The sequence below is a fragment of the Colletes latitarsis genome, chromosome 2 (genome assembly GCF_051014445.1).
Source record: "Colletes latitarsis isolate SP2378_abdomen chromosome 2, iyColLati1, whole genome shotgun sequence".
NCBI classification, from domain to species: domain Eukaryota; kingdom Metazoa; phylum Arthropoda; class Insecta; order Hymenoptera; family Colletidae; genus Colletes; species Colletes latitarsis.
This window is the reverse complement of record NC_135135.1, coordinates 18,681,963-18,706,990: the sequence shown is the minus strand read 5'-3', so window position 1 is coordinate 18,706,990 and position 25,028 is coordinate 18,681,963. Positions and strand designations below refer to the sequence as shown.

The 25,028-nt window shown below is 42.4% G+C and overlaps 1 protein-coding gene across 7 annotated transcripts in view; it reads left to right on the top strand.

Annotated features, from left to right (window-relative positions):
* LOC143351885 (uncharacterized) overlaps positions 1 to 25,028 on the top strand; it is a 173,995-nt gene that overhangs the window by 81,130 nt on the left and 67,837 nt on the right. Inside the window, exon 1 of one of the 7 annotated variants that reach the window (XM_076783935.1) lies at positions 19,369 to 19,529. The exons of the other annotated variants lie outside the window; for them this stretch is intronic. The gene's annotated coding sequence lies outside the window, so the exon portion shown is untranslated. Of the gene's footprint in view, positions 1 to 19,368; positions 19,530 to 25,028 lie in introns of those variants that run through there. 7 annotated transcript variants of the gene reach the window in all.

The window sequence follows — 25,028 nt, the reverse complement described above, 5'->3', positions numbered from 1 at the left end:
GATCCTCACTTCCGGCTTGGCCCGCTTCTGCGTCGATTGCGACGATTCCAGCTGTTGCACGGATTTACCAGGACCTGCACGGCAGCGTGTTACAGTACGCCGCCCTAAAAGGGCCCTCCGGCCATTGTCCTCGAGCACAATGAACGTGTTGTCGGTGGCAAATTTCGGTTCGGGTCGTGTAATCGCGAATCCCGCTGTCGAATAACAAGGAGCTCCTCGTAAGAACCGTTTTCCGAAGAATTCAAGCGGTGTTCGCGTCGGTACCATCATTCTACGCTAGAACGCTTCGCTGAATCTTCATAAACATCCCCCGAAACCCTCGTCGTTCGCGTTCAAATCGTACGATTAGAATTCTACGCGGGAAGCCCGCCGTTTTCGAATCTTCAATTTAAGAGGCATAAAAATTGAGCGAGCGTTCGCGAATATAATACGTCGGGGTCGTAATCTCAACGATTCCGTACGCGGGATGTTTCGGAGCTAATAAAATATTCGCGTCGAGTTAAACAGCCAGGCCAGATCGTAGCTCGTGACGCCGGTTCGTTGATGTTCCGTGAAAAAAAGGTCGGGGAAGTTTAACGTTGCAATTTATACAGGGACGAGCGAATTTCCAAAGTGAAATATAACCGTGTACCCGTCGGAGACGACACGATAAATTTATAGTGGCTGTCGAGCTCGTTGAATAACCTTTATTTATTTGCGGCGATCAAATTGCGCCGAAGGTTCTGTCAGACGCGAATGAAAAATAAAAAAATGTGAAAAATAGAACGGCAAAAATCACTGAAACTGTACGAACGACGATATCAACTCGTTCGAGAGGAATCGGGAACGCGGTTTCGAGCGATCGCGAGTTCGCTGTTCCTGCACGCGCACGTGGAAACTAGGATTACGCGACTTTTGCGTCGTTAGGAGATCGTGGGTGGTTTGTCGCACATTTTTTGTCGACAGAATACGAATAACGACGAGTAATTTCCTTTTTTTTTATTTTTTATAAATCAGGAAAATCTTTGAAGTCTGCTAAATTATAATCGACGTCATTACTAATACAAACTCTTATTCGAAGGTACATTTTCAATTTAAATATTTTCGAACGTCGAGAAAATGTCAAGTTCACCCGAGGAAAGGGGTAGAAAAATAAAAATGTTAAGGATCATTAAGTTAAATCAAGGTGACCTCCGGATTTGGCGATGCATCGGTCGATATTCGAGTGAAATATTACAGGTGTTTGCGACGCAGATCTTTATCGTTCACGAGCCACACGTTCGATCGTAACCCGATCGTTCGCGATAGCGAGAGAAATGGCAGGATACACCGGGTATACGTGACACGACGTGCTTTGCCACGATGTATCGGATCCCCCGATCATCGGAACTTCGGTAATTAATGAAACTTGGCCAACACTGGGAATCCTCGCTTTTGTCAGAATTCCGACTGTAACCGTAATCCGCTTTTGTCAAACTTTCCCGTTATCAACGCTCGCTTTGTAACGGTTTCGTGTTGATGATATAAAAGATTCCAAGCTAATTGCAATGACGGTGTTGCGTGATAACGGAACGGTTCAACGAGGAAATAATTGGCGCCAGTAATTCGCGGTTCTGATTATTCTGCTAATTTAAATAAACCCCGACGAGGTGTGTGTACGCACAGGCACAACGCGAAATCGCACGTTGCTCGATAAATTCCGAAATTATAAAAACAAATCGATCTGTAGTTTGCATAAATGGCAATAACAGATGTATCGACTCGATAAAACTGAATAAGTTACGTTTTACTGTTTCTTGTAAACGAGACTGTACTGGAACTTTTTCAACAGTGTATAAAACAAGATACCTTTGAAACTTGATAAAAATATTTTTCTTCGAAATCTGACGATAGACGCACGGTTAAATGGAATTTTCTGTATACTTATGGGTCTATACCCTTCGATCGAAGTTACCTGTGGGAGCCTTTGACTCGCTTAGATCGCTTTTGCGGCTTTCATTTTTAAAAAAGGATGATGAAAGATCGCGGCTTATACCTATCGATGCAGCAACATATCAGAGAATATATTTTCCAGGACGTCGTGAAAGATGTTACACGAAACTATCACCCACACAAAGAAGCTCGTTCTTTTGTCGAAGGTACCTGCCTAGCCAGTGGGTGATACGAGACAACGCGTTCATAGTCTGCACAGGATGTTTCAAAGAATAGGGTTAGAGACCTGTAGGGTTTATAGTGCTCGTTTACGCCAACCAAACACAGGGTAACTACTGATTAATCACGCACGAAAATTAGATTATAGTTTAATTATTTAAAGAAGAAAAGAGTGTCTTAAATATACAAAGCTTACTACGTCGAGTTACATAAATAGTGTATATTGCAAGATGAAGAAGGCCTTCACTGGATTCATTGTAACTCTTACAATTTTTAATATTTCCGTACGAAAAAAATTGTGCATACTCTTGAGACATGGCGCTAAAAGTATGGATTCAAACTGAACGATGAAAATAATACTCTCTGCAAACAAGAATTTACAAAGATTTACTATAATCTTTTGTTGAAACGTCCTGTAGTGGCGTCAACTCTGTTTCGCTCGCAACTTTATCGAGCTTTTCCGCGGCGATCTTTCAACGACAATGTATATGGAGCCTTCAACGGATCTATACAAATTGACTAGCTCGAGGTATGTACCCAGACATGGTACCTATAGCTCCGAGCTGTCGTGCTACCGATTGCGTGTGCCGTTGTTATCGTGGCTTCGTCGTCACGTTCCTATAGTAACCACTGCCCATTGTTCAATAAACGCTGAATTATGAGTCAGAACCCATGACAGTAGCCGGTGTGCTCGAACCACGAAGACCAAAAAACAGCCAAGTATTTGGGATTTTTTTTTTAAACGATACTAAATATCGAATAAAAATATTTCATAGACACGTTAAAAGTATTCGTGGCAATTTGCATACAAAAAAAAGTTGTGCATAAAAAGTACTAATGTTGTTGTTGATAGCTTCAGTATCGATTATTTCATGAGTAATGATCAAACTTGTCAGCTTACCAGAACTTATTTCCTCCAGAGCCATGCAATAAATCTTCTGCAGCAAATGCTGTTTCTTTGCTGTCGGTTGTTTTCTCTTTTTTCGCGATTTCGTCTCGCCTATCGATTTGCCTAGGCACTTGGCCAGTATTTTGCAGCAATTTATTCAGTTTTAATATTTAATGTTTATACAATGAGTAGTACGGATCCTGTTCCTACATTAAATATGTGTACGTACGAAGGCAAGTCGATGTTTGTGTTGTACGACGAGAGCACCGCCCGAAGTTGTTTTTGGAGCGAAGTTTCGTGTAAGAACGTTCCAACCATTGTTGTTATTCCGCGTAAAATTGCATAAACAATGTTCCGACTTCTTGCTTGAGCCGTCGTAAATAGAATTGCGTCTATAACGGGAAATACAATGGTAAACACGGAGAATTCAAGACTAAAGAAACTGTGACGAAATAGATTGAAGCGTTCAGACACGTTCGTTGAAAAAGGTTATATTTTTCAAGGATTTAACCTTGTTTGTACGATTTAATTAGAAATAACTATACAGATATATGCTCTTTAATTTCTGTAAATGCATTCGTACACCCAGTGGTAACAAAATAACAGATTAATTTCACTAATAGCTCGAGAATACGAAGAGGTTTGAATTTTAATATAATAAACTTCACGGCGATGGATTAATAGAATTCTCACCAACGTTAACAATGATAAGTGTGACAATTGCGCGTCAGATGTTTAGTCAGGTTCTCGGGTTTACTTTGATGAAGCAATCGAGGCCAGACTAGTCAGCGAGTACTGTTTATTTTTACTGGCAGAGCACAGGGTTATTTCGAACCGATTTGCGATCGATCCTCCGGCGTGATCCATTTCAATTCAAAATCGCTCGAGTGGGCAGGTCGGAGGTCCTTTGTTCGGCGAAAAGACGCCGGGAAATCGGGTTTTGATTGAAGGAGCTGAAATAGAGGCCAGAGGAGGTCGGTTTTAAAGCTTCCAGCGTGTATTTAAATATCAAATGCCGAGTGAAATATAGGTCGGAGGAATACTCGCTTCTCTATTGTCTCGCTGTCAGCCGCTCAAGAATCAGACGTCGAGTTTGCGAACTCAACTACAGAGAGGAGAATAACTCGGTGACAATAAACGGGACGCACGCACTCGACTCCTACTGTGATTTCGTTTCACCCTCATGAAAGTTTCTTCGTTGCCTGTGGCATCAGGTCAGGCGACCGTTGGACACTGACCCTGCTCGTAAACCCCTAAATTTGTCCCGTTTAAGAGCAGCAGGTGGTCCACTGGGGGTTTGAACCCTCCTCCTTCGTTGCACATTTGTCGAAAATATAATCATTTCTATTTTTATTTGCAATTTCGAGTCTATCGCTACACAATGAACTCCTACTATACAAAATGGCCTTAAAATCAACATGACGAAACGAGTGCATTCACAGAGAACTAAAAATGAAAGAATAAACTTTCACAAGACACAATCCAATCTCATTTGGAGACCTGAATTTAAAAACTCTAATTCACGGCGTTAGTAAAAAACAAAGGTCAACGCTAATTTAATTAACTCGTTGGAAGTTGCAAATAAGAATGTTAGAACCCCTTCGAAAATAATTTTGCGACGAGCATCGACTTTTCCCGAAGAAAGGAATTACATTGGACCACAGTGTCGGCCGACCGCTCGTTTATTTTTCACGGTTGTACAAATTTTTTTACATCGAGCCCCCAAGTCCTCTTCCGTAGCTGCAATCACCGGTGGGACTCTGTTTCGTGCAATGAGAGGCCTAGTCTGAAGATGCTCGTTCGTCCCGACGCCTGCTGCGAGTAACGAGCATTTGTCCCTGCTGAATGCCCCGTTCCCAGCCAAGAAAAACGAGACAAGTGTCCGCCAAGTGTCGTCGATTCCTGGCGGCATTGTGTCGCGTTGCTGGTGATTAAAACAACGCGTTCCCGCGAGAAACGGAAGCGTCGAGATAGACATTTCTTGGTTTCTGTCGGGAAATGCAACCTGGCATCGTTTGCCGATTAGCGTTGAATGTTGCTTTAAATTTCTCAGTTTCGTTACGAACTTGTTAGCCTCAGAGTATACATATAATTGGTGAACGCATAGTATTTGATGCACGAGATTGCGTATACCTTTCAAATTTTGTTAAAGCATTCAAGGCTTATACGATCTTAGATTAAAAAGCAATTCTAAATTGGCAGCCATTAGCTCGGTGTTACCCACGAAGAAGAACGTCTCGATCGTGGGTAACACCGATTACCAGGTCTCACCACGTGGAGGTTGCTGCGAGTGGAGACCCGAAGAGAGATGGATGGAATCCAAGTTCCATCGATCTCCCTTTTACATTCTTACAAGCTAGGTTACTAAACTAGAGAGATAGAAAGAAGCAAAGTTCCTTCGATCTTCTAGTTTAGTTGTGCCAAGTAATTGTTTAGTTTAAAGAGGGGTGAAGCTAAATCGTGGGAGACGCGACGCGACGCGATGCTGAACCGTGCAGCAGATCTTCGGATCGAATCAACACTACCCTTGGTAGATTGATTTCTATTTCTAGAAATCGATCTATCATTGGCAGGCGACTAGATCTTTCGGACAAACTGGACGGCCGATCACATGTTTCAATCGATGAAACAGCGGTGATCGAAGCAAGAAACGTAAGAACGAGAGAACGTGAAGCTAGTTGGTAAACAATTGCTTGGCACATACGTCGGCGCTTAAGTCTAGTTTAATTATACCAAGTAATTATTTTGTTTAGAAAGAGGGATGAAGCTAAATCGTGGGTGACGCGACGCGACGCGACGCGATGCTGAACCGTACAGCGGATCTTTGGATCGAACCTACTGCACTTGCTAACTCGATCTCTATAGAAAAATGGATGCTGCATCCCTGAATCGAGGTCTCCATTTCTCCAACGCAACCCGCCGGGAGCCCGAAGGACCCGACTTGGGCTGTCTGACAAAGAGAGAGTACCTGAGACAGGAACGACTTCCGCTGGAAGGTATGCGTTTCCGCAGAATACGGAAACTCCACACCTTCCAGCGAAGAAACATTTTCCTTCAATCGAGCTACCAAGAGAAGGTGGTTAGACCTTTCGGACCAACTAGACGGCCGATCACATGTTCCATTCAATGGAAGAGCGGTGATCGAAGCGAGAAACGAGAGAACGAATCGAGTGAAGCTACTTGTTAAATAATTACTTGACATACGGAGACGCGTACAATGGTCGTCGATGCTTAAGTCTAGTTTAATTATACCAAGTAATTATTTGGTTTAAAGAGGAGTGAAGCTAAGTCGTGAGAGACGCGACGCGACGCGATGCTGAACCGTACAGCGGATCTTTGGATCGAACCTACTGCACTTGCTAACTCGATCTCTATAGGAAAATGGATGCTGCATCCCTGAATCGAGGTCTCCATTTCTCCAACGCAACCCGCCGGGAGCCCGAAGGACCCGACTTGGGCTGTCTGACAAAGAGAGAGTACCTGAGACAGGAACGACTTCCGCTGGAAGGTGTGCGTTTCCGCAGAATACGGAAACTCCACACCTTCCAGCGAAGAAACATTTTCCTTCAATCGAGCTACCAAGAGAAGACGGTTAGATCTTTCGGACCAACTGGACGGCCGATCACATGTTCCATTCAATGGAAGAGCGGTGATCGAAGCGAGAAACGAGAGAACGAATCGAGTGAAGCTACTTGTTAAATAATTACTTGACATACGGAGACGCGTACAATGGTCGTCGATGCTTAAGTCTAGTTTTATTATACCAAGTAATTATTTGGTTTAAAGAGGAGTGAAGCTAAGTCGTGAGAGACGCGACGCGACGCGATGCTGAACCGTACAGCGGATCTTTGGATCGAACCTACTGCACTTGCTAACTCGATCTCTATAGGAAAATGGATGCTGCATCCCTGAATCGAGGTCTCCATTTCTCCAACGCAACCCGCCGGGAGCCCGAAGGACCCGACTTGGGCTGTCTGACAAAGAGAGAGTACCTGAGACAGGAACGACTTCCGCTGGTAGGTGTGCGTTTCCGCAGAATACGGAAACTCCACACCTTCCAGCGAAGAAACATTTTCCTTCAATCGAGCTACCAAGAGAAGACGGTTAGATCTTTCGGACCAACTGGACGGCCGATCACATGTTCCATTCAATGGAAGAGCGGTGATCGAAGCGAGAAACGAGAGAACGAATCGAGTGAAGCTACTTGTTAAATAATTACTTGACATACGGAGACGCGTACAATGGTCGTCGATGCTTAAGTCTAGTTTTATTATACCAAGTAATTATTTGGTTTAAAGAGGAGTGAAGCTAAGTCGTGAGAGACGCGACGCGACGCGATGCTGAACCGTACAGCGGATCTTTGGATCGAACCTACTGCACTTGCTAACTCGATCTCTATAGGAAAATGGATGCTGCATCCCTGAATCGAGGTCTCCATTTCTCCAACGCAACCCGCCGGGAGCCCGAAGGACCCGACTTGAGTTGTCTGACAAAGAGAGAGTACCTGAGACAGGAACGACTTCCGCTGGAAAGTGTGCGTTTCCGCAGAATACGGAAACTCCACACCTTCCAGCGAAGAAACATTTTCCTTCAATCGAGCTACCAAGAGAAGGTGGTTAGACCTTTCGGACCAACTAGACGGCCGATCACATGTTCCATTCAATGGAAGAGCGGTGATCGAAGCGAGAAACGAGAGAACGGATCGAGTGAAGCTACTTGTTAAATAATTACTTGACATACGGAGACGCGTACAATGGTCGTCGATGCTTAAGTCTAGTTTTATTATACCAAGTAATTATTTGGTTTAAAGAGGAGTGAAGCTAAGTCGTGAGAAACGCGACGCGACGCGATGCTGAACCGTACAGCGGATCTTTGGATCGAACCTACTGCACTTGCTAACTCGATCTCCATAGAAAAATGGATGCTGCATCCCTGAGTCGAGGTCTCCATTTCTCCAACGCAACCCGCCGGGAGCCCGAAGGACCCGACTTGAGTTGTCTGACAAAGAGAGAGTACCTGAGACAGGAACGACTTCCGCTGGAAGGTGTGCGTTTCCGCAGAATACGGAAACTCCACACCTTCCAGCGAAGAAACATTTTCCTTCGATCGAGCTACCAAGAGAAGGTGGTTAGACCTTTCGGACCAACTAGACGGCCGATCACATGTTCCATTCAATGGAAGAGCGGTGATCGAAGCGAGAAACGAGAGAACGAATCGAGTGAAGCTACTTGTTAAATAATTACTTGACATACGGAGACGCGTACAATGGTCGTCGATGCTTAAGTCTAATTTAATTGTACCAAGCAATTGTTTTGTTTAAAAAGAGGGGTGAAGCTAAATTCTGGGAGACGCGACGCGACGCGATGCTGAACCGTGCAGCAGGTCTTCAGATCAAATCGACACTGCCCTTGGTAGATTGATTTCTATTTCTAGAAATTGATCTATCATGGACAGGCGACTAGATTTTTCGGACGAACTGGACGGCCGATCACATATTTCGTTCTACGAAACAGCGGTGATCGAAGCGAGAAACGAGGGAACGAATGAACGAGAAGCTAGTTGGTAAACAATTGCGTGGCACGTACGCGGATACACTAGAGACTTAAAATTAACGTCGAAATTTAAGCTAGCAGATTCGGAACTAAAATTCAGAAGATAGGAGAAAACGAGACTCCTTCTATTTTCTAAATTAGTGGTACCAAGCAATTATCTCTTTTAAGAAGGGATGAAGCTAAATCGTGGGATACGCGACGCGACGCGATGTTAAACCATGCAGCAGATCTTAGGATCGAATCTACTGCCCTTGATATCTCGAGCTACCAAGGGAAGGCGATTATATCTTTTGGATCAACTACACGGCCGATCACTTGCTTTCTACATTAAAGCAGTGGTGATCGAAACGGGAAACGAGAGGACGAGAGAAAGTGAAGCTACTTGGTCAATAATTACTTGGTAGGGCGCGGCAACACGGACAATAGAGAAATCTTCGACGTTAATTTTAATATTCGCGACGAAGCTTAAGACTAATGTACTTGGAATTAAAGGTCCCTCGGCGGATGAATCCCATGGTAGTTGAATCCCTCGATGATTGAATCCCTTGATGATTGAATCCCTTGATGGTTGAATCCCTCGTAGGACGAATCCCTCTGTGGTTGAATCCTTTGGTAGTTGAATCCCTCGATGATTGAATCCCTTGATGGTTGAATCCCTCGGCGGTTATAGCGTCCTCCCTCGATGTCCTTGGAATTGATCTACAATAGATCTGACCTGAAACAAAAACTGCTACTTGTGTTAGTATCATTAAAGAACACTTAGTAAAGACCAATGTAGAGGAGTAATTTGTTGCGCTGGTGTATCGGAGAATGTAATGGAGCAGATGAAAATCTATAAGTTGGACAACCTACGAAATTTAGAAACACTCATACCTAAAGAATTAAATGATGTATGTTAGTATGGGTCTTATTCTATTAGCAGTGTACTTAGCAAAATGACCTAAGAATATTACAAATAAAGACAAAATAAAAATTGTAATTAAATAATAAACGATGCTGATATACCTAGCTGGAGTCAATGAATTGTACGAATTGAGAATATTTTTAATGAGTCAGAATTAGAAGAAAATGAACGAAACGTCGAAACCACATCACAAATAACATCAAAGTAGAAATTATAATTAATCAACTGACGATGCTGATGTACCCAGCTGGAGTCAATGAATTGTACGAATTGAGAATATGATTATGGAATCAGAATCGAAAGAAAATAAGCGAAACGTCGAAACCACATCACAAATAACGTCAAAGTAAAAATAATAATTAATCAACAGACAATACTGATGTACCCAGCTGGAGTCAATGAATTGTACGAATTGAGAATATGATTATGGAATCAGAATCGAAAGAAAATAAGCGAAACGTCGGAAACCACATCACAAATAACGTCAAAGTAAAAATAATAATTAATCAACAGACGATACTCATGTACGCAGGTAAAGAGTCAAACGATTGTACGAAATAACAAGAAGTGAAAGCAGTATTTTATCATACGTCGTCTTTCAACATTAGTTCTTGTTAGAGACAGACATGAATTCCAGAACCAATCAAAAAATAGGAACAGTAAATGACCACATATACTTAAGATACCATTAGGATTGCCAAAATTAATAATGAAAGAACAAAAATGACCAACAATTCAAGAGAATATCGATAAGGGGAAACATCCATAGAAACGAAACAGAAACCAGTAAATCAAACAAAATCAATATTTCCATCAAACGGTACTCAGAAACATACAAGTAAATTTGGCATCAATAAAATAAGAGAGGGGGAAAATTTGTGCAGAGCTCACCACTGACCAGCAAGTAGTCGCAATTCGTCATCACAAGCTCACCATTGGTCAAGTGGTCAGTATCGGTCAACTGGTCAGCACTGGTCAGTAGTGGTCAGTAGTGGTCAGTTCTGGTCAGTTTTGGTCACTAGTGGTCCCCCTGGTCGCCACTGGTCAGCCTAGGATGATCCCGGGATACCCACCGAGTCAGGAAGTCCGTCACCCTTGGACCCCCCCGCGAGAATGAGACATGTAAGTCTCCGCATGAGCCTTTAATGTAGTGGCGGAGGAGTGGGGAGAGCACAGCGTGTGTCAGCCATCTCAACTCGTCCGGTGGACAAATTATTTCGCGAAAAATTATTATTTACGTATACTGATGGGCCCTTTCATTATCCATATACCACATATTGTTAAGAATTATTTAAACTATTACGTTGTAATGTTAAATAATGCCAAGTTTTATTTATTCTCGATTCTCGAATAGTCAACTCTGTCCCTTTGAGCTTTTCTAGACCCGTCACTGGTTTAATCTCTGGAGCGATATACGAAATTTGTTACCAGAGAAGGGCCATCCTAACTTTCCTGCCACCCACGAACTGATCAGATGTCCTCGAAACTCGTGCTTCCTCGAAACAACTTGAAAACGTTGCCGATTCATTTCTGAAGTATAACTTGAAATCTTCGTCGACGGATGTTCGCCAGACTAGTTCGTCCCTCGGTCCCTGGGAGCCACGCGAGGCGCAATTATCCTAATGATTTCAGCCGGTTTAATTAACCGACTCGTTTGGTTCACGATAGAGGTGGATTTCGGAATTACGTGGCTCGCGTTGGGACGCTCGACCCCCGCTATCATTCAGCCGTATCTCGCAGCCGAGTTTCGTCTCGCGTTTCCTGTATCATGGCAGCCTAGAAATTCCCTAATGAAACCATTTAACGATACAGCGTCACCAACGGTGGCGACGAGTCGAGGAGGACAGTGACTCGGTTTACACTGTGCTCGTTTTTGACACACGACTAACACAGCGCGGGTTAACTTCTTCATTCGATTGCATTTTCACGGAATTACCCCAAAGTCCGAACAAGTGAGTACTATACGCTTGTTTGCTTTGTTCTGGCCGCTTATAACCGATACGGGTTTTAATTTATCGTATATAAATAGACAATTTCTAAATATACGAATAGATTGACGATTCATCAAAGAGATAGAGATCGTTGAAACCACAATTTTGTTCCGAATAACTTGGTAAACGTTTTGAACACTCGATCTAAATTAGCGTATTAAGATCGTGATGCAGCTGGAACAACGTAAATCCGCTTTCCCCTGTTTCTAGGAGGAAATAGCGCCGATTGCGAGCCAACCGTAGCACGAGTAATGACCGATCATATTCGAGAGCATCCCGAGTAATATGCATTTTCGTGAGTGGAACTTTCGTTGGTTTACAGGAAATAGCTTTCCCTTTCATCATCTAGCGCATTGAAATCGCTCTCGCGAACGATTTGCAATTTTACACGCGCGATCTATCAGCGTCGATGAATTTTTAAACGCAAGATAATCGAGGTTGAAATTAAATCTGGTCGAGTTGTCCTGCAATTTCCCTGCACCGATTGTTCAGACGTTGCAGAAAACTCCCTCTGTTATAAGGAAATAACTATATTTTAGTTAGTTATTCTAGATTCTATCTATTTTAATGAAACTAAACATTCCTGTACAGTTTTTCTCGCAAAAATTAACAATGCAGCGCAAAAATGTTAATTACCGTATCTCCCGAACCACGAGTCATTATACAAAAGAACCGCGATTCTCGGAGAGTTTACACACGACGCTGCGTGGAAATAGACTGTAAATCGCGAACAAACAGTCGCGAGTTTCGACTTTGCGTCAAAGGATCGTGGATTTTCGTTTTTGTATTTCGGTCGAGTTTCACGCAAAGGGAGAAAATTACGTCCCTTTCGGGAAGTTTCAGTGATTAACCAGCGTGGATTTCGCGATTCGACCCATTTACGCGCGCGTCCGAAGTTTGTAACCGTCGAATTTCCACGCTGAAGTTCGCGCGACGCGGCGTGGTCGAAATTGTTTTGTGCCGTGTGCGGCTCGTGCGGCAAACGACGCCGTTTTCTGAACAAATTTATCGCATTTCCACGGATGAAATTCAGCACGGGAAGGAAACGCTATCGTTTTCGCTCGCTCAATTACGCGCTTCCCGCCTTCCCACGACAATTCGCGCGCACGCACGTGGCTTCGAGGCGATTGCACCTTCGACTCAAGGTTCGCTCTATCTGTCCATCGAGGTCCGAATCGTTGTTTTCCGAAGGAAATCCGTCCAAGAGATCCCTCGCCGATCCTCCTCCATTGTGAACCATAAACGAAAAGACTCGTACAAAGATCGAATCATTTTTATACGTGGATCAGTGTTTCTCAAACGTTTTTCATTCTCAATGCAAACTATGTAAAAAAACACGATAAAAACGAAATCAAAGTTTTCGATGTGTTCCAAATCTCGAATTCGGTTCGTAATCGATAATTAGTGATTATTCATGATTTCTAGGGGTATTCGATCGCGACAGTCATTGCCCCACGATCGTTTTGCGCCAGTCAGTAATCCGATAGTAATGTTCACAACTTGTTCTTTCATCGGGACGAGGGTTTCACCGCGTTGTTTTTTATCGCTCGAAAAACCACTGACAGCGAACGAACTCGAAGTATCGCGCGTTTGGTTAATGCGGTCTGTACATACTACTGGCTTATTAACCAGACCGCTGTTACTTTCGACGAGATCAGCTACTTACGTAAAGACGTCGTCTGGATGACACTAAAATTGATTTGCATCCACCAATGATCAGGAACAATGCGCTGTAATCGATTATTGCACAAATCAAAACACTAGACATCGATGTAACAACTTTATTCGTAATAGAAATGAACGAGGTTATCTCGTCGATACCTCCAGCAGTCAATTTGATTCACGTTGAATTTTAATGTGAACTTAATCTTGAAAATTTGGACGGCTCCATTAACTTTGTCGAATGTTGTTCAAGATTTCAAAGTTTCTTTCATGAAGGTTCTTGCAAATTATTGGTAGAATAATTTTCTTACCTCGATTTCGTCAGAGTTCATCGAGTTCGATACTCTTTTACATACATATAAACATGTGTCGTGACTAAGGAACCGTTGCACCTGACTCAGAACAGATAACACATATCTTTGGGAATCTTGAGTCATAATTAGATATTGAAGCAAAGGAAATATTCCTCGGTCAGTATTTACTCATTCCTGGATCATTCTTGAGGCACTCGGTGTCCACTCGATGCTCCATTTTGTACGCGCCTTAATACGTGGTTGAATTGTGCTAAAGTGACTATAATTAAATTTCTAAATAATTCAAAGGGAGTAAAACTGGCGGGAGAAATGAACCAGGTATGCGAGTACTTTTTTAATTATCTGTCAAAGCAATACTTTCGTCCTGTTTTATTATAGTAAAAGTGAATTTGAATCCCCATGATATAGGACATAAATAAAAAAAAGGTACGAAATGAATATAAGAAATAAACGTTTTCAACTGTATGGAGGTAATTTTCAGACGCAAAGAGACGTCGGCGTGACGAAGTAATTACTCTTTACCTTCCTTCTTTTGAAAGAAAGAGGGCCAGATTGAATTTTTATCGATATTAATTTTCGAGAGCAATCTCTCCGGAGGCGGAAGTTCATTATCGGATATTGTTTGCGTTCGTTCAGCATCTTTAGTTGACCAAGTCGATTCTCTTTGCGTTATCGCGATTAATGGGGAATCCGGAATGGTCCACGGCCGAAACACCTATGTAAATAACTTGATACGTGCCGGAGGTGGAGCTGGTTCCGTTGACATTTGCGCGCGCGATTCATTATCCGGGCGAGCTAGCTAGCATAACCTGTCTCTGCTTATCTGGCCGCCGCTCGGAACTGGGTCAGGGGAAAAGAAAATTCGCGTAAATTCGCTTCGGTATGCCGGCAGCCTCGAACTGTGCCTCTTCACCAAACGAATTATATGAGAATTTTCGCGAACCAACGATTACAATTTATCTTTCGGTGTTGATTTCTTTACGAGCTCTGTTAATTCATTGGAAAATTAAACCTATCCCCTCCCCCCCTATCCTATAGAGTATTTCGATGACAAAAAACGAAGGTTGAAAAACTGAAAATTTCTAATTAAAGTAGAAACGTACGTTCTCTTGGATTTTTAATTTTGATTTCACGTTTGTTCACCGAGTAATCAACGAGTAACGAATAAATCGATTGGTATGCGTGTGTTATTATTTATTTCTGAATGGTGAAAATTAATTCCATGAGAAAGAGGTGCGCGCGTGCGCTCGCCGCGAAGAAAATGGAAGAGTAGCTCGACTCGATTTACAGTCATAAAATCTGCGCTGACCTAAATTATCTCATAAAGACGAATAAACGAGAACTGCCCCAAAATAATTGTACAATGCGCGTTTATGGAATGTTAAACGCTAGACTGTCCACTCGTCGTCGCTGCCGAGCGAAAATGTGGTTTACATATTTATATGGGCGGTCCATGAGTTTCTTCTTTTGTTCTCGTATCGTGCTTGTACGAATTTTTCAACCGACTAAAATTGTTTTAATCGTAGGAATGGTATATCGTTTTGAAGGCTTCGAAATTCCCTTTTATATTTTACATTACTTTTATGTAATTTTAACAGAAGTTTAGAAAGAATCGTAAATCTGACAAACAGTAAAAATAAAAATTCAACCAATTGTCACGTTTAGAGAACGTATAGAGAATCGAAAAATAATATTTCTTTTTACGATGGATACAATAAAATTCTCACAATACGCGGAGGGTTAAAATCACGATCGATTCGTAGTGAATTTCGTTTCATTGTATTATAGTTCGAGCACGCATCGACGAATCGAGCTTCTGCCGTTCCGCCTTATTGTTATTCGGTGAATGTGTGTTTGTGATTTCGTCAGGGACCAGATGGCAGCTCTCGGCGAGAGAAAACGCGAACAAAAATTGCGTAAAATTCGGCGAAAGCGTTGCAAAATTATTACTTTTCGGCTTTTGAATCGGATTTCGAAATCCGTTCGACAATAAACGGTCGACGGAGCAATAAGCCGCTCCAAATATTGTATGGATAATCGAGCTTTGCGCGGGTTTCAATAAAACGTGGCCGAAATGAACACGCAGGACGAAACGTGTGAATTTCTGTGACAGAGAAACGAAACTACAAACGAGCATCTCTCTGCTAACAAATTTGACGAGCGAAACGGGAAAGGCAGACAACAACGAGAAGAATAATTCCTCTGTACGAAGTTAGTTTCTAAAACGTTTCTTTATTAGTTTATTATTTTATATAATGGAGAATCGTGATAAAATTATATCCTACCTCTCGACTTTTGTTGAACCTAGAACACATTTTATCCGTTCGTAGCTCACGCCACATCGGTCTGTTTTTCTTTTCCATTCTCGTTATATGTATAGTTAGAAATAAGTTTGCAACACTATTTTAGTTATTAATGTTTTAAGTCAACTTCGCTCGAAACTCCTAAAAGAGAGTTTCATCACTTTCTCCTAGATTCAACAAAACTCGAGAAGTACGATATAATCTCATCACGATCCTTGATGGGATGTGCAATTTTCACATACCGATATCTAACTGAATACAAAATAATAAACTATGTCCTACTTCCTACGGAGAAAGTTAAATATTACTTTAACAATGTTTACAAGTATCAATACTTGGGTTCTACTTTATATCATAGGGTTGAAGAAAGCATTGGATTTATTTGTTCCTTTCGTAGCAGCAACTTAAATAAAATATATTTTTTAACGATTATATAACTCGTATTTGGCATTCTGTTCCAATACTTTCATCTTACGATTGTATAACCAGTAAGCACACGCGTCGACTCTACTTTTGATTTACGAGTGTTGATTCAAATCCGAATTACATACTTCCAAGATACAACATTCATCAAGATATACGCCGCAGATTAGATACTACTATACTACTAAACATTCCAGAGCAGATTTAGTATCAACCACTCTCTCCTGTAGCAAATTCAGCTTAACCAGCAACTGTTCCCACCCAGGTTAACTTAATAACAGTATATAGCTACGGCTTACCTGACATATATCTCTACAATTTCGATACTATAAGAATGTATCGCTATTATTATAAATGTGAGACACGGGTCTGAATACAGGGCAGTTTTCGAAACTGGGGCAACCATAGCTCTTTCTCGACCAACGGAAGGTTAAACATTAACTGTCCTGTTTCCCCGAGTTTCCATTCCTTCCACGCAAACAGTAACATCAAAACCATAACGCGACAAAACATAGGAAACAAATATTAAGGAACACAGTATCTACGAAAGTTTACATTTTATTTCCAAGTCGTACAGACGCAAAGAACAGCCAATGCCTTAAATTCTGTTAACGCGAGAGTAACGTAGCGTTCATCCACTGTCATAGGATTGTCAACAGTTATGACAACCAGAGAACAGGATATACAGCGATCGTATTACTTCGGATTCCCTCGAACGGATTTTCAAGCTGTTGGCCATTACGAAGTAGAATGGAGTCGTTCATCCCAGACATCGTGTCCTGAGGCTTGTTGGATCATCCGTTTAATCGCTTTTGCGTAGCTGTCCTGGCTCCGGGAGACGCGCGACGTCCCTTCGCGTTCGCTTCATCTCCAGGTGGTAAAGGTGAGCGCGAGACGGTCGGTCGCGTTAAAACCGGAAGCCACGTAATTGGAGAGGACTAGCGCGAGTGTTGGCCTCGAAGGCGTTGTTGAAACTCCCGCGACAACAGAGTTCACGGCAGGAGTTCTGCAATCGCCGCGACAATGCGAAGAACGCTCGCACAGTTAACGAACCTCTGTTACCTCCGTCGGCCTCTTCTCCCACGAAGTTGCTGCGTTCAATTGTCGATTAAATTAACTCTCGACGGGCTCCGAAGCAATGTTTAGAAGCTCCTCGAGACGATCGGGTCGACGCGAAGCTGGATCTTTGCACCCTCGTGTCAGGGGAATCGAACGGTTACCGGACAACAATTTCGATCAGAGTCGAATAAAAATTGAAATAAAGACTAACATTAAAAATTGTTTCGTGCTTCGAGTTGAACACGATACGCTGTAGAGAATAATCGTTTGACAAATGGTTTATTACGATAATGTCCAAACCAGGTTCGAACGCCTAGGTGACCAGCCATCAGGGTTCCAATTCAGGCCCGCAAATGGAGTATACATGTTGTCCCGAATTTCAAGGACAATGACGATAGCCTTTTGTTTGGATTGGCCCGTGTTTGGAGGCGAGAACCAGACAATGGGGAGATCTATGTTCCCCTTAATGCTTCATTATGCAGTCCAATCTGTACGGTCGGCGCGAGTGGGATTTGAGCAGCGTCGAATTATAGGACGCGTTAGATTATCGGCCCGCACGCTAACGTTCAATTTCTGCGACGTTATCGCGAGCACTAAACTCTAAAGAATTTTCTCGATACGCTTGTTAGCATGATCGTTGCATGCCTGTTTTCATTCGTGTCAAGGTAGATGCGAGGTCGACTTCGGAGCCTTCGTTAAGGCGTTGCGTTTTCCCCTTGTACGATATGCAGGATGTTTCTCGCAGCACGTTCAGTAATCGAACGAACAAACGCTACGAACTAAAGTTAATCAGTACTCGGAAACAAAATGCAATATTAAAAATTGCCAATATATTTTCTTCGATAAAAAAATCAGAATAACCTTTTGTTGAATTTTGTTATCTTCGGTTAAAGTAATATTACGATATGTCTGGAAGTATTGTGACATATTGATGACTAATGTTTGTTCGTAATAGTGTCTAAAAAATTGTACAAGAACACCCTGTATACGCATCAAACGAGGGAATTACGCGAGAGGAAAGCAACGAGGCCAGGCCGTACGTGTAATTAGCTGTAATATGTACAGAATAATCGCTTCGCCCTGTTTCCTTCCCTTGGAAGTTCTCCCTCCAGTTGGATGTACCATCCGTTTCACACCTATCTTCGCATCGTCGTGTTTTAATTATTCCGTCACGAGTAAAAGTACCACTTTCTTTTTTCGTTGGTCGTCTATAATTTCTGTTCACTTATGAAACACGGGAGGCTGTAACAGTATCATAAAATCTCGTTAATCCCAACAAGCCTAGAGGAGGTTTGGTAGAAAATACCCTACCTCGGAGGGAAGAGGCTACGTTTTATTAAAAAAAGGTACTGATTTATGCCACGATCTCTCCAATATTTAAAAGCATTTCCCGACCAACTCTTTTTACTTTCTGCTATCTTTTAGTAGAATAGAAAGAACAAAATATAATTTGAATTATTATCTTATACTTTTGCATTAAAATCAAATGTAAAACGAGTTAAATATCGTTTGACAATATTCAAAATCTGAAGAACCCATACTGAATGAAATAGTACAGGAATAGTTTTGAATTTCTTGGTTGATTCAGTGTTAAGGACATGGAATTTTAATTTCTCAATGTCTCTTTAATACAAATTCAAAACTATGACCTCCAATCGAAATCCTATGTGACAGTTTTCTGGACTCTCGTACCAGTTCAAGAATCAACACCCCCGATTTATACCCCTAACTCAATCCTCCGGTGTGCAACACACAGCGGCCGTTCGCGAATCGGCGCGCAAATCGAATTAACGCGGGAGCGTTTCTCCCGCCGCACAAAGGTTCCGGAGCTGGTGTGTTCGGCTATCAAGCATAATATGAATCCCGGTGGAGGTTGTACGCTTGTCCCGTGAACCCCGATGGAGATGCTAATCTATTTAATTCGGCTTCTGGTCCACGCAACCCCCGTGAAAGTTATCGGCTCGAGCGTCAAGGGAGTACGCGAGCCCCGCCATCACTCGAATACCGGCCGAGTATCGTCGAAGGGTGGCGAACACGATCGAGTCGAGCCGAAGAGACGCGATTTTACCCGACTCGAGCCGCGAGCGCGCCTACGATCTAGAAGCGCCCACAAACCAATGCAGTTGGTCGACGAGCGCGGCACGGTACGTTGGTGGATTCGTTTTTCGCGCTCGTTTCTCTCTATCGCGCGTCCCTTGAGCTCTCTCTCGCTGCCATCCTCGTGACAGCTGTTCCGCCGGCTCCGATGATCCGCGGGACGATTCACAGAGTCCGAGGCAATTGCGGTCTGCAATGGTTCACAGTAAGACAATCCTTACGGTTTTTGATTTTACGGGGAAACGACAGGGTCATTTGGGTCTCCGGAGGCGTTTGGTTTTTTACCCTTTGCGGACGCATGTTTTGTAGCACGAAAGAAAATTACCTTGTCCAGTGTATACATTTAGTTTACCTCCGTAATTATATTGTCCGTCGAGGAAGAAATTATTTCTTGGTTATTTTTGCATACATAAATTAGTAAGTTAATTAATCTGTCGAGCTTTTATATATCTTTATAAGAGAACGTGTTGTAAAAGTTCGTTCTCTAGTGTATGTGGACATCGACCGCAAAGGGTTAATTTTCTGCAGGATACTGCGTGATTCGAGGCTTTCTTAGACGCGTTATTTGTTGCTAAATTTCGATGTTAAACGTAAATATTGGTACAGAGCTATTCTCAGAATGAAAATAATTATAGAAAATGAATTATTGTTTTAATAAAAGTCTTGTAAAGTATGCGTATCTCGGAGATGTTGATTTTCCCGTGAATTTTGATACGGAAGTAGATAGTATCTCTCACAGCAAATTCCAGTTCTCCACTATGCGTATGCATTGGAACCAAAGGGATCTCTGTTCGTAAAATAGCTATATAATAATATTGTGAAACTATTTTGCACCAAAAATGCAACGAGCGAATAGACAGGCATTTTATTTTGAAAGCTAATTCCATGAAAATCTTTGACACACTGTGTTGCTCTGTGTCTGCTTTTTACTCTCCCTTTTACACACTTTGCCACTCTACGCTGATCCCACGTTTTAAACGTTGCATCTCTGATCCTCGCTGTGACCCTGACTATCCTTTTTTGAAACTTTCCAGGACTTTCTCGTTGTCTGGTCAACACGCTCGTCAACTAAAAATTTAACATCAGCTGTCCGAACTATTTATTCGAAATTTTCCTATCCTTAATTTTGTACCTTTTACGTTCCAATTTTGTTTGCGCTTGCCTCTAACTAGTGTAATTGCAGCATGCTTATGAAAGACGAACTTAATAATCTGATCGTAAGATACGAATACTGTTACCTTTGGACGCATCTCAAACTCGAAAGCCTCGGATCACGTTTACAAGAATTATCTGCCCTAAACAAACGGTTAGGGTAACAAGAGAATTTGACATTTTCGATCGTCGAGAAGTATCAACAGGGACTCGTAAAAGAGTGACTTAGGGTAAACGATCACCCTATTCCCGCCACTCGTTCATGGCCATTGGTATCGCGCAACTGTGTTCTTCCCCTCTCGAGTGATGGTCCAACATTTTAATAAGTACTAGTACTAGTAATAATTATATAAAATAAATTCACGGTGTTGTTCATCGATACCAGGCATTTGCTACCTGTTTCTTCTTTCGCACGGTGGTTTCTTTCCTCCCAAACGACGATCTAACGTTTTAATTTCACGCAACGACGACGGTGGCCGCGGAAAGACACGTCTAAAGAAATTCTTGGACGATTCTGGCGGTACCTTTATGGTAGCAACTTTTTCCGTAGTTCTATCGAAAGTGACATTTAATTTCGAGATTTCTACGTTCTCTGGAATTCCGTGGATCGATCAGAAAAGCCTTTTAGCCTCCGCGATAATAAAGGGAGTCGCGATAGCGCGTCGAGGAAACCTTTAATAGATGACCTACGAGCGACGGAATAGGAACATAAAATTTTCAGGGAATCAAGGTTAGACCGACGATCGTGTCGGTGTAAAACGTCAGGACGTTATTTAGATCCCGATATATACGGCGTTGAATCGTGGCCCGAGTCGTCCCGTTCTCGCGTCGCTACTCCGTTCCTATACGATATTCCCAAGGAATTTCCTTAATCTTTCTTCGTTTCTAGACGGATGCGATCGCGTTTTATGGTCTCCTAACACGGAGCCCGAAGAATCTCGAATTTAAAATTTCGAAAGGTGGAGATTCGAAACTGCCCACGAAAAGTTCCCGCCGGTGAAAAAGTAACAATAGAACCAAGATGGACGTTCGATTATTATTTCACCGTTTATCTTTCGCAGCGTCGATAGCCGCGACGTTGGATATTGTTCGACGCCTCCTCGATCTCTCGGAAGTATTGTTCGAGAGTCGCGGTTTCTGCCTAATATAGAAGCACGCGAGATCTGTCTAGAATGGCAGCTTAACTGGACACGCTCGCTGACAATTTTCCACGCACAGCCGACGAGTTTCTATCTTTGATGGCTACGTTTTCTAATTATTTTTGTATCAGCTGTTTCAAAGAGACGATATCTTTTGGTAATCTTCTGATAATTTCATGGTATATTTTACGATTCGCATCGCTTTACGTAAATATTTCAACGAAATTTATAGTAAGAACTTTGTGTATAGTGCTTATTTTACAGTTAATTAGCGAGATATATTGCTGCGTTTACAATAGATTTCACGTGTACATTCAAGAAAACTTGCGATAGAATATCTGTCGGCTGCTTTCGACGAAACGGCTGATTATTTATTACGTTTGCAAAGGTTACAGGTAGTTGCAAGACTCGAATGCAATTCTACAAAAGTATCGAGTATACGAGATTTTTAGTAGCTTCGAAAATGCATTAAGCTCGAAATAGGTTTGGAAATCTTGGCAAACTCGGCTGCTCTTAAATGTATTGAAATTGTTGAAAACCTCGGAACGAAGCTGTTCGTCAGTATTCTATGAAAAACCTGAAATATTGTAGGTTGGAGGTCGGAATTTCGAGTAAAATCTTGTTTTCCTATTACTCGTAACACTTTTCTGTGTACTTTTTCGTCGAAAGCTTTAAGACGTTTAAAAATTCCGGGGCACTTAAACCATTCAAGACTTCCTGCTCGGTACAATATTTCCAAGACTCTCAGTCACGATGGTAGAATCGTCGTAGCGGTCTAAATCCCATCGCGAGTCACACAGTTTCCAGCAATTACATTCGTATTCTTCAAGGAAGAATAATAACCTGCTTTTTCCGGTTTCATTGAATCTTCAATCTCTTAGCCGCACAACAGAGGGACTGGGTTAATTTTAACTCGTACTATTTTACGTCAGAATTATACACCAGAAGTTCTAGAATTATGAACCGAAGTACTTTGAAAGTTCTCGCGTTGAAAATCAAGGAAACGTTGGCTACCGTCGCCTTTTTTCAATTATACCAACGTCGCGGCTTTCAATGCAATTATTATACAAATGTACTTATATTCGAATATATTTTCACAGCCAAATATTCCCATTTGTAAACTAATGCGAAACATATGCAGATTGCTTAGCTTTTCAAACGATGTCCAAATCAGATATTCGATATTGTTCGACGCCAAATTATAATTTACCCTCCAGTATCGATTCGTCGTCGTTTCCGTCGACGTATCGGACCGTCCGGTTGAAGAGACCATTATCTGGAAGTAATTACACGCCTCGAGGTTCGATCTTTGAAATCAGTTTCCCGGTCAGCGATTTCGTTTCTTTGATCCAAGGATTTCTCGAGCCGGCGAAATCATGAATTTTTATAGCGAATATTCGTAGGAAGTTTTTTAATCGCGCATTCTCGCCCCGGCGACTCTGCATTCATCCATGCAAATGCGCCGGGCGGAGTGATGCGCGGGAATTACGTATTCTTGCGAGTGCGTGAGCTCTAGCTCTGTGATGAAAAATTCAAATGTTCGGTCATCCAATATTACCGTGGTTAAAATAGGGAATTTCACCACGTATGCGATCGGTTCCTCTCTTCCGTCTCTCTGAACCGTCGATGTTCTCGCCAACAGCTTGCGCAAACTTTCCTGTTGCTAAAAAACTGACGACAGGACGTACGATCTCGCCGAGAGCACGTAATAAGTTTCCGAAGTTTACCCGGCCCGGAACACTGTAACGTGGAACTTTAATGGGTTATAGGAGTGCGGGGGAGTGTTCGGTTTCGTTCTAGGGACTGGAATGAGGCTTCGAATGCCACGAAAGAGATAGACCAACGGTTCTTCAAAGGGATTCTCGTGTAACAGCTCTAAAAGTAACCGATATTCATACATTTTGTTGTTTTCAATATCTATCCTTAATTTGTGATCCAACTTTTGTAAAGAAGTAGCTTTAAATTATAGAAAATAATTTTTCTACGCTTATCTAGAGTGACTAGAGAACTGGAAAGTTTATAAAGTTTATAACGACACAGAAACTGCATTTGTCAAATTTATCATTTTGGCATTGATGGATGTTATTTCGATCAATAAAATGTATAAGTTCGTAAAGAGTTCAATTTAAAAATTAAAATACGGCTATTTCGTTTGCAACTTGTTTGCAGTAACCGAACATAGAAGTATCCTATTCCGTGCTCACTGATTGTTCCAGAGTCGCGATCGTTCGGAGTTTCCGTGGAGATTTCTGGGGCTCCGTCTCATCAGTTTACCCATTTGTTTGTTCAACCGGCGGTATTTACTTTGCGGTAGCCATTTCGTCCGATTGAAACGACAGAGTACAAATACGAGTTTCGAGGGAATTGCGTAAAAATTATTTGGGCTTCGCGGACAGGGGAAATTTCTAGTACGTGTATACTATAGTACCCGGCCAGGTTAAACCGATTACGCGCTTGCTGAGAACCAAAATTTGGTTACAATGGTAGTCGATTGCCGGCGCAGACGAGCAACAAGAGCAGAAGTTGCATCGAAATTCGAGGCAACAAGTGCCAGAGGAGAAGCATTTCGCTGACGTAGCGAATAATAGCGCGCGGGTACAACGATCCGTGAGTCCTGGAGGGTCGGAGAATTCTCGAGACCACCCCCGCTAATTCGTTCAACCCCTGGAAGGAAGATTCGACGCGAAATTGGATCTTTTTCGTATTTATTCGAAAGAGGACTAATATCTGTCGAGATATCAGATAATATTTAATGCAAGAAATAGTCAAAATATAAGTCATTTCGATCGACCTACTTCTACAATTTTTTACTCAGTTTTACATACCGTTTTCAGTAACAAATCTAGATGTAGATATTGGTGGACCACCCTGCATACCTGTTGGTTGTTCCTCGTCCTTCTGGTCCCGGTTCTTTCTCGTAATTGCGCGGCACGGAGGGGGCAGCTGGATAACAATTATCCGGGGAAAAGGAGAATTTCGGAATTGAATATTCTTTGGCGGGGATTAATTCTCTCCGTGGGACGAGTCTTTATCGAATCGGTCGACTTTCAGGCCGGCCGGTTTAAGGCCGCATTAAAAAGATTAGTTCGCGTTCGTGAGCCAGGCGCGGTTTCTCCGCTTTTGCTGGTCGCGCGGTGCATATCTGTGACTAAAAAAAAAAAAATTCCTGGCATCCTTTTACCCGGTCTACGAGAGTCCCCTTTTATCACTTATCGCCCTAACGAACCGGGAGCAGAACTATTTGGAACTGTCGTCGACGTCTCGGAGTTGAAACTCGTGTTTGCTCGACGATGCATCGGGAAATGCGTCTTCTCGCGTTCGTTACTAGCGACAATCAACGTTCGGTTAAACGAATTCGCCATTTCCACGACGATGGCCCGACCCCGTGTTTTCAAGCGAACCGACTAGGTGAG